Source organism: Pelophylax lessonae, assembly GCF_965119305.1.
Source record: "Pelophylax lessonae genome assembly, chromosome: 6".
NCBI lineage: Eukaryota > Metazoa > Chordata > Amphibia > Anura > Ranidae > Pelophylax > Pelophylax lessonae.
In genome coordinates, this window is record NC_138773.1 from 83919702 (window position 1) to 83937588 (window position 17887).

The window sequence follows — 17887 nt, forward strand, 5'->3', positions numbered from 1 at the left end:
ATATAAGATATATTCTTTATTCTTTCCAAAAATCAAAATCAATCACTGCTTAGTTCTTCCAGCATGGCTCTGCTTCTTTTTTTTGTTTAGGGTAAATCAACACCAGCATATATGCAGACCATAATAAGCTATGCCTAGTGCTTAATAGCTTACCTTTATTGTAGGGAGGAGCACAGTCCCCATTCATAGCTGGACCTTTAAAACCATAACAGCAATGATCACAGCAAGGCAGCTTGCTTCTAGACTTCAGCATCGCTGACAATTTTTTGTTCCAAGCATGAAATCTGCACTTTGCTGATCTGACAGACATTGGACTGAGGTTCAGACAGGACTAAGAGCTGCATAGTCAGCCTTTGACTTTTAACAGATCAGGAGCAGAGGGTGGATTAATGACACAGATCCTCATTTAACCACAAGTCAACCAGCAGCACAAAGTAAGTAACGGTCTGGTTGTTGGAGGGATCACTTTGTAGGCATCCAAGCAGAATGGACATGTGTTATTGAAAGTGCAAGTAGAGTACAGCAGAGCAAGAGAGGATGTATAGAGAAGCATTTGCCTTACAGAGCATGGACTGATCTCTGCTTCACCGGTGAACTATGTGAAAAAGGCACAGTTTAGAAAACAGAACAGGACTTCTCATTATTTCACATCAAGAGGTAAGTTCTATTCTGCACAAATTTTCTTTATGTTTAGTGAATGAGAGAAATGTGATCTTAGTTGACACTGTCCTTAGGGAAGTGTACAGATGCCCCTTCAGTACCATGGACAGCATCCCATTGACATGCATTGGCATTTCCATTTAACACAGCATGCCATGACAACACTAACATCTGAAGGACAAGAGAGAACACAATACAGACTCTGTACCAGGCATGTGTCTAGGTAGAATAGTACTGAAGATAGCAATATACAGCTTATATTGATGTACATTTTCTGCTTTTTTTTATCACTAATAGGCATAGCCTTTTCTCATTAAAAGGGGGGCTTTCATAGAAAATCTGGGTGAGCTTATGGGGTGAAAGGTTCACCATTTAGGGTCTATTATAGAATATGTCATAGAGATAATACAGCCCTTTGTTATATATCGCTATCCATTTCCATGGTGATATGGTAACAATATGATCAATTGCTTTTTGTCCTGAAAGAATGCATGTTGCCAGATGTAAATGCATGGCTTAAAATATGCAGTGTGAAAAATATAGGATCAGTTATCGTAAATGCAAATGAGTTTATAAATAAAAGCGAAAACAAATTGATGTGTTAGTGCAAATGTGTCTTTAGTTGTGTGTGTACAGTATGTCATAAGGGTATTCACACTGTTTTGTTAGTTATCAGCAGTCACAGATGCATTTTCTTTAATACTGATTAATATGAATTTCCCTTGGGATTAATAAAGTGTCTGAATACACCTGTGCTCTTACCTGGAAAGCTGGAAAACATGTAATTATACAGCAATTTGCAATAAATTCTATATTTTGTAAATGTGAAGTTGTTGTCCCTAGCAACCGGTTAAGTTTTTTGCATCCTCACTGTTTATAATGATAGATAGATATAATTTGATTGCAATTCTTATTGCGTTTTGATAGATTGGTCTCTCTCCCCATCGTTGGTGCCCCAAGGACCAGATCTGCGAACCAGTGTAACAGATAATCTTAGTGTTAATGTTTGTTTAAGAACTTTATCTCTTGCATTCTGAAATCATTTTTGTATTTAACAGCAGTCAGCATTGCTTCCATTTAAAGGGTCAAGTTTTGAATAGATGCTCTCAGATTCATTCACCTACCAACTTCTTACATCCCTTCTGAACTTTGGAAATTAAATTGTTATCTGAGTTCCCAGCTCTACCCATGTGCTATGACCAATGCAAGGCAGTTTACCTCTGCCTTTTGACTGTTAAATGTATCCTACTTTGAAATTGCAGCCAAAGGAATAAGACTCCTGTTGCTGCACCAAGAGTCACACATCTTGGCTAGAGAGACATAGCCAGCTAGAGATGTTATTGCTGGAGTTGCCATAGCAAATAAGAAGCAAGTCTGCTTGTAAGTGCCACTGGGTTGAATCACAAAGTAGCATTATTGAAGTATTGGGACCAAACCTTGGTATCTGCTTCGGAAAAGGAATCCCATTAGCTTCTCATTAATTGCATCACTACTGCAAAGAATGCCTGCCTATGACTCGTTCATGCTTTCCATTTGGAAAAAAACTACAACTGTTGAAATGTGTGATCTGTTAAGTGATCTTGAAAAAAAGAATATATTACTCTTATCTACCAGTGCAGCTTCATGACATGAAAGAACGATCTTATATCTTGATGTATGGTGATTTGTTTAAAGTAATTTGCATCAATCCAACCATGCAACTGCGAACACGTTTTAGATACATCACACATACATATTAAATTATGCATGAATCACAGCAAGCAGTGGTGCCCAAAGGCATCTTTTTGACTTAGGATTCTTGAGGAACTTACGTTTGCTCCATTTGTCAGTGTCATTAAAGCCTCATTATTATTTGCTTTGATTAATTGTTAGAATGAGATGCTGTCTAGGTCCAGGAATTGGTGAAAGCTTTAATTACTGACTTTTTGGTACAGTGTAGTGTGCTGTAAGGATATTGGGACTCATAAATGTACTACTGTTTGTCATTGATTCTCAAGTGTAAAAGTGGATTTAAAGTAATATTGAATTTTTTTTTCTTTTAATCCTCTTTTATTTTATTTTATACTTAGTAAAAAATAAATTTCCTATATTCAAATCAGTGTATATATGAAGGCATTCATTTTAGTTCCATTTAGAAAAATAAGTGACACCCTTTTACAGCTTCCTGTATTAGGGCTTAAAGGGTAAGTACACCCTTTCACGAAAAATGAAAAGGTTAACTAAATTGTAATGTACTAGGCACCCCTCTGGACTCCACTACACAGAGTGGCCATGATGCCCCGTGTTGCCATTGTAGTGAACCATATATCATAATGGAAAGGGCTCATTGGTCAGTGTGACCTCTTGACCAGTAGATTCATATTCGCCAGCACACCAAGGATCTTGCAAAAGCAGTCCAAAAAACTTTATTCAAGATAAGATCACATCAGAAAAATATAGTGCAACGTTTCGGTTTCGGGAGAATTATGTCATCATAGATGGGTGTCATCTAAATGCACTGTTTTCTATTGGTGCTATGTCTCTATATATCCACAGCTCACGAACTGCACTGTATCACATGCCTGACAAAGGGGTCCTGTGTGGCTCCGAAACGTTGCACTATATTTTTCTGATGTGATCTTATCTTGAATAAAGTTTTTTGGACTGCTTTTGCAAGATCCTTGGTGTGCTGGCGAATATGTATCTACTTGTAACTAATCCAGTTGCCAACTGGTGATCGCTTCAGCACCCAGTACACACGAGCCTACAAACCAGGAATGTGTGCGATAGGAATATGAACTATACTGACCTCTTGACCACTCTTTCTTCTGGGACACCTTACTCGAAAAAAAATGCCTCTGATATGCTTCTCATTGGTCAGCATGGTTACATTGCTGTGCTATTGCAAGCATTATGATGGCATCAGGGCTACTTTGTGCAGTCTGGAGTAGAAGCCAGGATGTTTGGATAAAGTTCACCTTTTTATTTTTCATGAAGAGGTGAAATTACCCTTTAACCACTTTGGCTATTTGAGCTAACTAGGTGGAAGAGAAAATATTCATACATTTCCAGTAAACACCTTTATAAATTCAGGCTTATATGCATTCTATCTATGCACCTGAGTGAGAGATCCAATCTAGTCCAAAATGAGAGCAAGTTGTGACAATGGATCAAAATAATAATGAAAATTACAATGAAGTTTTCTTAACCACTTGAGAGGAGAAAATCCCCCACCCTTCCCCAATAGGAGAAAAAGGCAGGAGAAAAGAGGGAATTTCATGGTGCCTTACACAAAAACAAAAATATAAACATCAGAATAATTTAATGATACATCAAATGTTAAAATCATCCAAGAAAAAACAATAATGTGATTAACTATAAAATGTATGTATTTATTCAACTGAGCAGAATCAGGTACAGGCAATGTGGGTAATTCAGTATCAACGCGTTTCGCCAAATAGGGTTTCCTCAGAATCCGAATATGAAGAATTAACATCACTTCAATGGCCTAAATCAGCGTCAAGAACAAACATCTTCAGTCAGTGCCAGCCATTCACCGCCTCCCCCGTCCGATCCATTGGCCCGATGCGCTGATGGATCAGACGGGTGAGGTGGTAAACGGCTGGCACTGAGTGAAGCTGTTTGTTATTGACGCTGATTGTGAGACTGAAGGCCACAGTTACCAATAGGCACTCGAGGGTTGATGCTCCCGAGGTGTTCTATGACTGTTGGTCGTGATATGGAAGAAGCTGACTTTAGTGTGCACCAATATGTGTGAATTGGGGTTTGGACGGCACTGATGGGCACTGATAGGCATCAATAATGGGCATTGATAGGTGGCACTGATGGGCGGCAATGATGGTGGCACTGATGGGCGGCACTGATGGGCACTGATAGGCACTGATGGGGCTGCACTGATAATCAGGTCACTGATGAACAGTGTCCTGATTATATGTGTACATGTCCCCTGTCACACTTCCCAGTTACTGGCTCTGCTCTCCTCACTCTGTGACAGCACGTGAGGAAAAGACTGCCCCCTGCACACCCCAGGGAGAGTGCAGGGGGGCGTGGCTCGGGGAGGACATCCATGGACGCCCACCTGGAACAACAGAGTCACGCTGTAGCCATCTTTCGGCTATAGCACGGTTATGAAGTGGTTAAATTGTTCACAGAAGATAGAAATAAATTAATCAACTCAAAGAAATAAAAACTTTATTATTAAAGACTCTATCGAGAAAATACTATAATAATATAATGTACCCGATAACAACTTGAAGTACTTAAACTATACACATCAGGCCCTATTACAGTTAATTCTTAAAAGCCTATCTTCTTTCAGCTGTCAATTTGTAAAAATGTTGGTGCAATCTTCATACATGTAATGTACAATAGCGATGGTCATCTCCATCTATCAGCCAACACGCACACTACTTGGTTCAATGTTTTCCCACTATAGCACGCACACGAGAAACCTCCAGAAACTTGCAAGGGGGGCCCCGAGGTTTCGACTGCCTAGGGGCTTCCACAGGATTTAATACAGAACTGTTTATATCAAATATATGGTGAAATTATATTCTAAGGGAAGAAGGGAGCTGGGATCTTAGCAGACATTGTAAATCATCATGATGTTTGTATTGTTTAGGCATTAAGTCTAATATAAAGTATGTTTATTATTTCATGTCATCCCATTACAACAATATTGCTTATGAACATGCTGTTTGGTTCCTCCTCAGTGTGATCTGTGCCTCTGGACATGGAAATCCTAACTGTAGTCTAGGAATGAAGGTCCCCTTTGGCCATTTTTTGTGCCCACTGATACAAGAGGAGACAACGTAAATTCCCACGCTAACTTATACTCATTGTTCAACTGCTCTTTCTGAATATTTCTGACAGTATTGTCAGAGAGTAATCTAATCCATACATCATGCCTGGAGTATTAGAATTAGCATCAAGTATCTTAAAGAAAACCCATGCTGTGTGTTATGCAGGGGCTACAATTCTAGACCTCTCCATCTAAAAATGTTGGCTGGATGCAATAATATCCTTCAGCTTGCAGTTGTGTCTTTTTACTGCAAGATGTCCTCAGTATTCCAAACTGAGAAGATCCTGCTGCCTGAGGAACGTCAACATGATACACTTTACTCACGGTATATTGATGCAGCGAATAGCCCTGACACCATGTCAGTGCTGTGTTCTGCATTATCAGGGCCACCCAGTGCCACAGAAGAGGCGAAGAGGACCTATCCGCATTGTGTGACTGGCCTGGAGACATGTTGAAATTATAGGTTTAAAAAAAAGCATAACATACTGCTGGGGAAAGGAGGCCTTAGGAGGGTAAAGGGTGCAATTGTGAGGTAAGGGACAAATACAGACTTTAAAGCCAGACAGACCCTGTTATCTGTGGCATTTCTCTTAGCTTTGGTTTCCAATAAATAAGAACCCCAACCTCACGAAAAAATAAAAACATTATTTTAAAATGAAAAGTTTTCGAAGTGTATTTATATATCATTTCTTTCTTTATGATGTTTAGCCCTATATTTTGTTTGCATTTGTTCACATGGCCAGCTGGCTTTGAAACACACTCTGCAGTGGATCACTTTTAGATTGCAAAAGATTTCAGATTGAGTTGGTTTACTGTACAAGCAGACAAAAGGCGATACTTCTATCTCCTAAACATCTGTTTTTTGATCCCAATAGGGATTTTACATTTAAATACCATGACACATCTGCCACAGCTGCATTTTGAAAAGCGGTTGTGACACGTTCCCATTGATTTAATTAATACATTTGACAGGTGTAACCAAACACAGCATGCTAAGCTAGAACTCCCACAAAATGACACAAATGTGTGCTAGTCTGAACTGCCCGCTTCAGCAGTAAAGAAAAATAACAGGCATGGGTGACGCTACCACAACATAAGTTGCTGTGTTGTACTATGATCCTCTGCCTGTGTGAACAAGGTCTACATTTTTAGTCAGGTAAGTATAAAATATCGCATGCAATTTGCAGCCAGCAGTTGGAGCTCTAGGCTCTTTTACATATATCACCATGCTAATCTTAACATGCCCCCCCCCCCCAAAAAAAATAACAAACAGATTTGCATACTGACCATTGCACCAAAGGCACTCATTAGTTAAACAGTTACTTACAATGACTGTTTTTCCACTTCCTGGTTGAGTGAGGCACTGGTGATGTAGCCAGGGCCTCTAAGATGCATCCTGGGTAGTCCATATCACAACAGTGTACATTACCGCCAATGAAACAGATTCACCACTGTGAGAAGAATTGGGAGTAAAAGATAAATAAGGTATGCAAAGAATAAAAAGAGCACAATTACCTAAAATACCTGTTTGAAAATTGCCACTACTAAACATTTCTAAGGCTTGGTTTGTTATATTTTTAGAAAATGATGTTATAAAATCATGATAGGAAAGTACATTTCCAAAAAAGTATATGTAAAAAATCCATACAAAATGTTATTGTACAAATTGTTAAAAGGGTGGCTGGTGTCCATTCAAGTCAACATGATACAAAAAACAACAGTGAATACAATTATACATAATCCCCGAACTGCAGTGATAATGTCACCAAGGCAGAATAAGCCAGGAAAACATTTCAGAAGTTCATTATTTCATCAGGGGTGTGTATTTTTATAAATTGGATCACTTATGTTGGCAAGCATTTTTTAGAAAATACCTGCATGCAACAGCCACAGAATTGTTAAAAAGAGCCAATGATGTCCATCACAGTAAGCCCAGAAAGAGGATGTACTTGCCATTATCACCCACAAAAGGGGAAAAAGGACACATCAAGGGCAAATTCACTATCCAGTCTGCAGAGAAGTTGAAGATGGGGGTGCTAGATAGAAGGATGCCGCACATCCTTATCTCCTGGATTTAGAGGATGGATGCTTCTACCTAGCACCCCTATCCTCAACTTCTGCTCTCCATGTAAAAGTCAATGGAAACACAAAAGCAGCTTCAAACAGGTTGATGCAGCTTAGAAAGAGACCAAATGCAACTCAAATGGAGATCAACTGCAGGTCAAATGCACCTGTTAATTGATTCTGAATTAATTAAAAAGTGTCTCAAACACAAACCAAATGAACCTGAAAGCAAGTGGCATTATCTCAATGACACAACCCCTAAATAATTGTACACTGGATGGCACTGCAGACAAGCAGTGTTAAACCACATAAAAGGCTATCCTAGTCTACAAAAAGTCTCCAGTTTTTCGCAGGCCAGACTTGAATCTGATTTCTTTTTTTATGGCACAACACATACAGGTTTATAAAGTTATAGCCTTTGACGTTGGCACACATGGATCAAAGCGGAATATACTTTTCCTCTCATTATCCAAGCAAGCAGTTTTGGAAAGATGATGGGTGGAAAACAGCACTGGTGGAGTAATAAGGGGACAAAGTATGGTGGTTGGAAAGCATTTTTTCTAAAGCAAAACTGGCAAAATGGCTACAAAATACCCAGTGTATGGTTTTATAGTATTGTTACAATGCTATTTTTTTTTTATATAGAAGAAAGATTGCAATACTTATTTCGCTGATAATAGGTATTGTATGTAGCCCATTCAATGTGTAGATGTTATACATTTGAAAGAGGATTGTCCTTGGTCTTGTATTGTAGTGTATTTTCACATGATACCTTTTCTTGTGGGGTGTGCTGTCTTCTTTGTGTCATGTTAATGCAGAAATTAGCACATTGTATATTCATGAGTACTTCATAAAGCCATATGCAGAGCATGAAATCAAATAAAAAATAGTAAATCTGGCCAAAGGAATTAGACAGCAGTTGGACAGGTATGCATAAAACACATTAGAGTCCATGTATATGTCTATAGGAGTAGACACACTTACCTCTCACCAATATTGAGAAAATATTATTGGTTATATTTAAATGTACATCTTAACCAGAAGCTACTTTTCCCAAATGTGAAAAAACTAAATTAATACCCGCGCTGGTAGATCAGCTAAAAATATGTGAGTCAATAAATATAAAGTGCATAAATAGTGTGTATAAATTTAAATATATGCAGCGGCTGCAACACTAAGCAAATCTTAGAAATGTATTAAAAACCAAAATTAAGCAGCTAACGTAATTAAGCATTAATGCTAGCGCTGCTTAATTTTGGTTTTTAATACTTTTCCCAAATGTTCTGCTGTTGGCTTTAAATGAGACAATAGTTTGCTGAACTGGCCAAAGTTGTTCTCAGTTACAGGTCTGTCAAACCCTGTTTGACATGCCATCATTATCTGCCTAAATATTCTATCTGCTGATAAATGTATGTGGTGCACATGTAGAAAAGGTTTGCTTCTTTTTCTACAGGAAATTTGGATTGATCAGTGCATAATCCCAAATTGATTTTTAAATACACTATATGAACAAACATTTGTGAACACCTATATGAGCTTGTTGGAAGCCCAATTATAAACCCATGAGCATTATTTTGGAATTGGCCCCCATTTTGCATTTAAGGTCAGGTACTGAATTTGGATGAGAAGACCTGGCTCACAATTAGTGTTGGGCAAACGGTTCGCACCGAGAAAAGGTTCGGACAGAACATTGGCTGTTCGCCCGTTCGGCGAACACCCTAATTGGCAGGGCATTTAGCCATTTGTTTGGCCTGCCAAATGCCCCACAATGCACTGCATGCCACATATTGCGTTCTAAACCCTGATTGGCTGAAGTAATGAAGGCTTTGCCCATTCAGGGCACAGACCACTGCCAGAGCCATGACTAGAGAAAGTCATGATAACTTTGCACAATCATGGGTTATTGCTCATAGACCCAACCCACACTATAAAGGGTTCCTTCCCAGAGGAGCCATGTGCAGTATGATATTGGAGTGGAGATAGATAGAACAGGACTCTGTTCATTGCTACTAGCGAGTTAGTGTGCTATTGTGATTCTATTGTGAGTGTAGAGAGTCAGTGTAGTGTGAATATAGTAATAGTGCAGCGACAATGTAGTGTGTCCTTGCAGTTTTACTGTAGTGTCATTGTAGTGTGTCAGGGCAGTTTTACTATAGTGTCAGTGTAGTGCATCAATGCAGTTGAGTCTGTTGGTGTCCTGTATCCCCAGCATGCCACTGAATACAGGAGAGGGCTGGCCACCACAGACTCATAAAACATCTTCAGCATCGTCCAGCAGATGTTAAATGACCTCAGTCTCCTTAAAAAGTAGAGGTGACTCTGGCCCTTTCTATAGAGCACCTCAGTGTTCTTGCTCCAGTACAGCTTATTATTTATGTGCACTCCCAGATACTTGTAACTCTCTACTTCTCCACATCCACTCCTCAGAAGGAGATTGGGGTCACTAGTGGCTTCCTCTTTCTGAAATCCACAGCCAGTTCCTTTGTCATTGTCACATTTAGATACAGATTATTATCCTCACACCATGTGACAGTCCTATACTCAATCTCTTACCCATCCATGATACATTCTACTACCGTAGAGTCATCAGAAAACGTCAGAAGATGGCAAGACTCTGTCTGGTAGCTGAAATCAGTGGTATAGACAGTAAAAAGAAAGGAACCGAGAACTGTCTCCTGTGGAACCCCAATATTGCTGATCACCCTATCTGACACACAGTTTTGCAAATGCACATACTGCGGTCTTCCTGTCCCCTGACTAGTCTACAATCCACCACACAAGGGAAACATCAACCTGTATTGCTGCTAGCTTCTCGCCAAAGAGGTCTGGCCTGATTGTTTCAAAAGCACCGTAGAATTCAAAATACATGACCCCCACAGTGCTTTCTGGCCTTTCCAGGTGTGCATACATGCGATTTAGCATGAAAACGATAGCATCCTCAACCCCCAGTTTTGGCTGGTATTCAAACTGAAAAGGATCTAAAAATGTACTAACCATGGGTTGTAATCTATTTAAAACCAGTCTCTCCAAGGTCTTCATGATGTGGGAGGTCAAAGCCACTGGTCTGTAATTACAGCCTCAAGTATTTTTGAGTATAATGCTAGAAGCTTGGCGCACCTATTTTTGGGCAGTTTCTTCTATTCTTTGCAGGACCTCTCAAGCTCCATCAGGTTGGATGGGTAGCTTCGGTGCACAGGCAACCTGTGAAGCTCTGGTGAACTCCATGCCCAAGAGGGTTTCGGCAGTGCTGGAAAATAATGATGGCCACACAAAATATTGACGCTTTGGGCCCAATTTGGACATTTTAACTTAGGGATGTACTCACTTTTGTTGCCAGTGGTTTAGACATTAGTGGCTGTGTGTTGAGTTATTTTGAGGGGACAGCAAATTTACACTGTTATACAAGCTGTACACTCACTACTTTACATTGTAGCAAAGTGTAATTTCTTCAGTGTTGTTACATGAAAAGATATAATAAAGTATTTACAAAAATGTGAGGGGTGTACTCACTTTTGTGAGATACTGTAGGTCTGGAATTAGCTCAACCTTCTAGGCAGAGCAAACTTCAGACCCTTATCTAATATAATCTTTTCAGACTCCATCAGGATTGTTCGACTCAGATTGTAAATCCCAGTATTACCTATGTCCTTTTTCTTTTTTGCTTGTATCCTCCTCCCCCCTCTACATAGTTACATAGTTTGTGAGGCTGGAAAAAGACATCAGTCCATCCAGTTCAACCTATGATATGTGTGTGTGTCTACTGTTAACCGCACATTGCATACCCCTGTATGTTGTGGTCTTTAAGGTGCCCATCTAATAGTTTTTTGAAACTATCAATGCTCCCTGCTGATACAACTGTTTGCGGAAGATAATTCCGCATCCTTACTGTTCTTACAGTGAAGAACCCCCTGTGTATTTTAAGGTTAAACCGCCTTTCCTCTAGTTTTAGTGAGTGGCCACGTGTCTTATTGTATTTCCTTTCTCTGAATAGTTTGTTCCGTATGCTAGGGTTGCCAGTACAATATTTGTACATTGATATCATATCCCCCCTCTTCTCCAGAGAGAATAAGTTCAGTGCTTGCAGTCTTTCCTCATAGCTGATGTCTAGTTCCTCTCTTTGTTTGACCGGTCACTTGATGCCTTGATTGGGTCTGGTCTGATGTTTACTTATGATCCCCATACTTTTAAATCAATGGTGGTAATACAACTTGTTGCCGCCTAGTTTTATTTTATTTTTAGACTACTAAGAGTAATGAGATAGTATGGATGGGATAGCTTTCCTTGGTTAAGATGGCAAATTGCGTGAGGCGTGGTTGTCGTGGATGTAATATATAATGCGGTGAGTCAGCACGCCGCCCGTGCCCCAGGACGTCAGATTGTGGCGAAACGCGTAAGATCCAGAGACGTCCTGACGTCACTGTGCTACTGTGATCCTGGAAAGACAGATAAGTGTGTTATAGCCGGCCGGCTACGTTATTTCATGTGGGTTTATTCCACACTATTGTAAGTGCACGTTGTTTTATTAGCGATTGAAATTTAATACGTTTTTAAATATGGAAAGTTTTTTATTGTATATATGGGGAGTGTCACTTCATGAGATGTTTTTACCATTTGCTGCATGTTTCTAAAGGAGATCAAATTATTCTGTTAATCCCTCTGGAGCCACAAGACCCAAGTGCGGGTTACCTTTGTATGAGGTCAAATTTTCTGGTAAGCAGGCAATTTTGCTTTGGTGGAGGATATCACATTTTTTTGGTGGTGGAAAGAGATATTATCACAGAGAAGATCCATTTTTGGAATTTGTGTGTTGGACATTATTTGTTATTAACATTTTTGCATAGGTGTGGATGGACTATTTCTTGTGTAATTTCTTTTGTTGTTTCTGATATTGTTTAATGTTATTATTGCATAATGCAAATTGTATGTGATTCAATTACAAATGCACAAGGCAACTTCATTTTTATATATTGTTTATCTTTGTGTCTATCTCACATTTGAGTTGCTGCTTTTTGATTAGTTATTATAGCTCTGTTTCTTATTCCTATTTTACATGAGCCTGAGCCCCCCCCCCCCCCTCCAAAAAAATTTCCCTAAGGGCTCTTTCACACGGCCGCTCCATGTGAGAGCTCCGCTGCGGTCCTTTTTTTTTTTCCATGGAGCGGATGACATTTCTGTCATCCGCTCCGTATGCCCGCATATCATCCCATCCGTTTGCGGATGATATGCGGACATAATGTAAGTCTATGGGGGTCTGCGGATGTCAGCGGATGACACCGCTGACATCCGATTTTCCTTCCTTTCCGTTTTTTGGACGGAACAAAAATAGGGTTTTGTTCAGTTCCAAAAAACGGAACAGAACTGACAGGAAGAAAATCGGATGTCAGCGGATGGTATTCCGCTGACATCCGCAATGCCATAGACTTACATCATGTCCACAAATCATCCGCAAAAAAATAGGATGATTTGCGGACATACGGAGCACCCGTGTGAAAGGGCCCTTAGGGCTCTTTCACACGGCCGCTCCATGTGAGAGCTCCGCTGCGGGACTTTTTTTTTTTTTTCCACGGAGCGGATGACATTTCTGTCATCCGCTCCGTGTGCCCGCATATCATCCCATCCGTTTGCGGATGATATGCGGACATAATGTAAGTATATGGCATTGCGGATGTCAGCGGATGACACCGCTGACATCCGATTTTCCTTCCTTTCCGTTTTTTACACGGATGAAAAAATAGGGTTCTGTTCCGTTCCAAAAAACGTTCCAAAAGAACTTAAAGGAGGAAAATCGGATGTCAGCGGATGGTATTCCGCTGACATCCGCAGTGCCATTCACTTACATTATGTCCGCAAATCATCCGCAAAAAAATAGGATGATTTGCGGACACACGGAGCGGCCGTGTGAAAGAGCCCTTAGTAAAATTGCTTCCCCCAAGCAAAATCTCCCCATCAAAAATATCATGCCTCCAGATGGCACTGGCACTATGCATTCCTTTTGATCACTTTTTATTTTTTTTAAATAAGAAATGTAAGCTTTGGTACTGACCAGGTTGTCTGGTTGCTGTGGTAATTTGCTGTTTATGAGAGGTACTTAGTCATGATACATCAGTGGCTGGAAGGTCAGGCAATGCTACTGAATAGAAAATCCCATTAATGCACATTTCAAGTGCAAAACTACTGTGATAAACCTTTTTACATACTAACAGGATATTGGAATGTACATTTGCTCTAAGTCATGTAATCTTATAAATTCAAGGTTTTTTTATTTTTTTTTAGAAGTTATAGACTCCAACATTTTCTGTAAAGGTAAAATATATTAAAAGTACAGGTGGTCCCTGGGTTATGAACATGATAGGGACTGTAGGTTTGTTCTTAAGTAGAATTTGTTTGTAAGTCAAAGCAGTGCATTTTTAAGTGTAACTCCAGCCTGTGCAGGAATATGGGATGTTCCGGGCGCTTTTGGGTGTTCAGTTGTGTTATCTTGGGCTCTTGTGGCCATGCAGTACTGCAGTGAGGGATGTGTCCGGCGCTGCAAGATGGCTGCTCGGCGTTATCCGGGACCAGCGTGGAGCACAAGCAGCCGGCACTGACGTTCGTACGTTTGTAAGTAGGAGTCGTTCGTAACTCAGGGACTGCCTGTAGTGACTCCTAAATCACAGTTTAAATGTAAAATATAATGAAAACTATTGGAATTAATGTAATTTGCATCATAAAACAAGTCTGATATTTTTTCTGCTCTCCTGGAGGTATAGTACAGCCAGTGGTGTATTTAGGTTTTGTGCTGCCCTAGGCCTGACTAAACTTGGGCACCCCCTAATTTAAATATGACCCACCCCTTCCTGTAAAGGCCACATCCCTTCATATTTATGACCCACCTGTCATCTGTAAACCAGAGACCACAACCAAAGTCTATCAGTGCCCATCGGTGCAGCCTCCTCAGTCCCCACAAGTTCAGCCTCATCAGTGCCCATCAGTGCCGCCTCATCAGTGACCATCAGCGCAGCCTCATCAGTAGCCATCAGTGCAGCCTTATCAGTGCCCATTAGTGCAGCATATCAGTGCAGCCCCATCAGTGAAGCTTATCAGTGCCACCTCGTGCCTATCAGTGCAGCCTCATCAATGTCCATTAGTGCAGGATATCAATGCTTCCTTATCAGTGCAGCCTCATTCGTGCCCATCAGTGCAGTTTATCAGTACCCATCATTGCCGCCTCATCAGTGGCCATCAGTGTAGCATATTAGTGTCCATCAGTGCAGCCTATAAGTGTCAATCAATGTAGCATATCAGTGCCCATCAATGCAGCATATCAGTGCCAATAAGTGCAGCCCAGATAAACAGTGCCACCTAATCAGTGGCCATCAGTGCAGCGCAGCCTTATCAGTGCCCATTAGTACAGCCTCATGTCACTGGATCAGTAAGATTACTCCTTTCTTATAAGATATTTGGACTTGTGTTTGCTGCCACTGATTGTAAAATCATAGGATTATTTCATTTATTTGTATAATGACTAGGAAGTCCATAGTCATTATACAAATACATAAGTGAAATAATCCTATGGTTACAATCAGTGGCAGCAAACACAAGTCCAAATATCTTATAAGATTGGAGTAATCTTACTAACTCAGTGACATATTGCGGTAGCACATATGAGGTGAGCAGGTCCAAAATATTGTTGCCATCATATACAATTAAAAGTCTTAATTGTATGTGATGCACTTCAATATGCTTGCTCAAGGTCAAGGATGTTTAAAGAAATGAAATTATATTATTGGCATAGCTGGGGGCGGAGGAGGGTAGGTGGAGCATTAGGCTGTAGTGCCACAATTTTTGTCATTGGCGGCCATCAGGCCAGTTGTATTAGGTGTGGTCGGCGGCCTGCGGTCCGTCTGAATGTCCTCACCGGCCGGTATTATTATACCGACAGGTAGCAGTGTGACCGCTTTACGGGACTGCCAGACTGATTTGCCTCCTGGATCCTGCCCTCCGGCCCAATTCAACCCATAAGACTGGCCCTATACTAAAAGTGTAGCCCAAGCCGGCGGGGACCCTTTTCGTGTGGGAGTGGCTGCTTTTTTACTGCCCCCCTGCAAAGTGCTGCCCTAGGCCTGGGCCTTGTTTTCCTAGGCCAAGATACAGCACTGAGTACAGCTTAAGGCACATCAAAGGCAGTGTTTTGGGTGGCCAGCATTGTTGGGTTTAGATCTACTTTGAGCTTTAAAACAAATCTATGTTTTAAACAACCCCCGCTCCCAAAATACCCCCAATGTATAAATAGTACGTTCCTTTACCTAACCTTTACCATTCTTTTTTGCTGCCCACTGCCAGCTCCCACTTTGGTAATTCTAAGAAGGGGGCAGCATATGACATTATGACATTCTAACTTGTCTGCGCAGTGCTAGTTGCCTGGTTCTTGTGCGTCATAAAGGACGTGAGGTGCTTTCCTAGCGGTGTGCAGGTACTGATCATCAAAGCATGGTCGGTACTTGCATAGAGTATTCTCAGAGGCTTCAGCCTGCTCATTGGACAATGAATAAAGATCATCACCTCTGTCTACTTTACAGGGTGTTGAGCTAAAAAGCTTCAACTTTTGCAAGTAAAGTGGTATTATATATACATATGTATATATATATATATATATACATATACATATATATATATATATATATATATATATATATATTTACTGTATATATATATATATATATATCAACAGAAAATTGGCGAAGGCGCCTGGCCCTTTAAGAAAAGATATTATAACCTGCTGCCCCTTTAATTGTTTAAAACAATAAATATATATGTATAATAAGTAAAAAGGCGCTGGTAATCTTTTGCTGGATGTAGATACTAAGATGTCACGTATTTCATAAATATATTAAAAATAAAATAGTATGACAATATAAAATTATACGTGCTTATATAAAGTGCAAAATGTGATTCATATGTATCAAGGTGCTTACTAGTGCTATAATTATAAGTGCTGACTTCTATTAGTGCATGTATTATTATCCAATTAGTGCAACAAGCAAAAAAGTGCTTACAGGTGCATAATCTATTTAAAGTGCAAGTGCTGACCTTGATTTTTATAAAAAGCTTATTATAATAAATAAATCAACAAAGTGCTTGCTGGTGCATCCACCAATAAATTAAATCACATATAATAACAATAAGTGCTCAAAATAGTGTCTCTAAAAATCCGGGCAATTCGTGCAACCAGATTGTGCTTTTTAAATCTTTGGTTTTTTCTTTTTCACAGTGCTCCAGGTGCTGGGGTGTATCACACGTGGCCTCTTACCAGCTTCCAACAGGTCACAAGGACCCCCAACGCCTGTGATCCCTTTAACTGGGTGGATCAGACCTCTCCTCGATTCCTTGAATATCCTGCTCCTATGTTACTCGAAATGGACCATATAGTCCCCGCATATAAAGATATAGAAGAGAATAGCCTCCAATAGTGAAATATTGTTTATTCCATTAAAACATACACTAAAGGATGACAATTAGCCTCTTACTATTTGTTGTGCCCTCCTGGCACTGGGCAATTCGGCAGTACAAATTGTTTTGGGTATTAGGAAGATATCCTCCGGGGATCTGCAGCACCCTCCTGTATCTCCTTTCCCTGCTTTGTATTGCGGCGGTCGGCGTGCGTCCCAGCCACTGCTACGAATGCCTGTATTCCTGTTTCCGGGTTTAGCAATGAGTCATTGGGGATCACAGGCGTTGGGGGTCCTTGTGACCTGTTGGAAGCTGGTAAGAGGCCACGTGTGATACACCCCAGCACCTGGAGCACTGTGAAAAAGAAAAAACCAAAGATTTAAAAAGCACAATCTGGTTGCACGAATTGCCCGGATTTTTAGAGACACTATTTTGAGCACTTATTGTTATTATATGTGATTTAATTTATTGGTGGATGCACCAGCAAGCACTTTGTTGATTTATTTATTATAATAAGCTTTTTATAAAAATCAAGGTCAGCACTTGCACTTTAAATAGATTATGCACCTGTAAGCACTTTTTTGCTTGTTGCACTAATTGGATAATAATACATGCACTAATAGAAGTCAGCACTTATAATTATAGCACTAGTAAGCACCTTGATACATATGAATCACATTTTGCACTTTATATAAGCACGTATAATTTTATATTGTCATACTATTTTATTTTTAATATATTTATGATATATATATATATATATATATATATATATATATATATATATATATATATATTTGAAATACAGTGGAGTGGTTATTTTATAGCTGAACTCCAGGCAGATAGAAAACATAAATTTAATCAAGCTACATGTATACATCATAAAAAAAACAATGTAATTGTAAACAAAATCTATTTTTCAGTACTTTTGGC

General features: G+C 39.9%; 1 protein-coding gene across 1 annotated transcript in view; it reads left to right on the forward strand.

Moving 5' to 3' along the window:
* Positions 1-201: 201 nt before the first annotated feature.
* The window catches only part of LOC309558240 (galanin receptor type 1-like), a 63994-nt gene continuing 46308 nt past the window's right edge, over positions 202-17887 (forward strand). Inside the window, exon 1 of the mRNA XM_082261279.1 lies at positions 202-657. The gene's annotated coding sequence lies outside the window, so the exon portion shown is untranslated. The remainder of the gene's footprint in view (positions 658-17887) is intronic.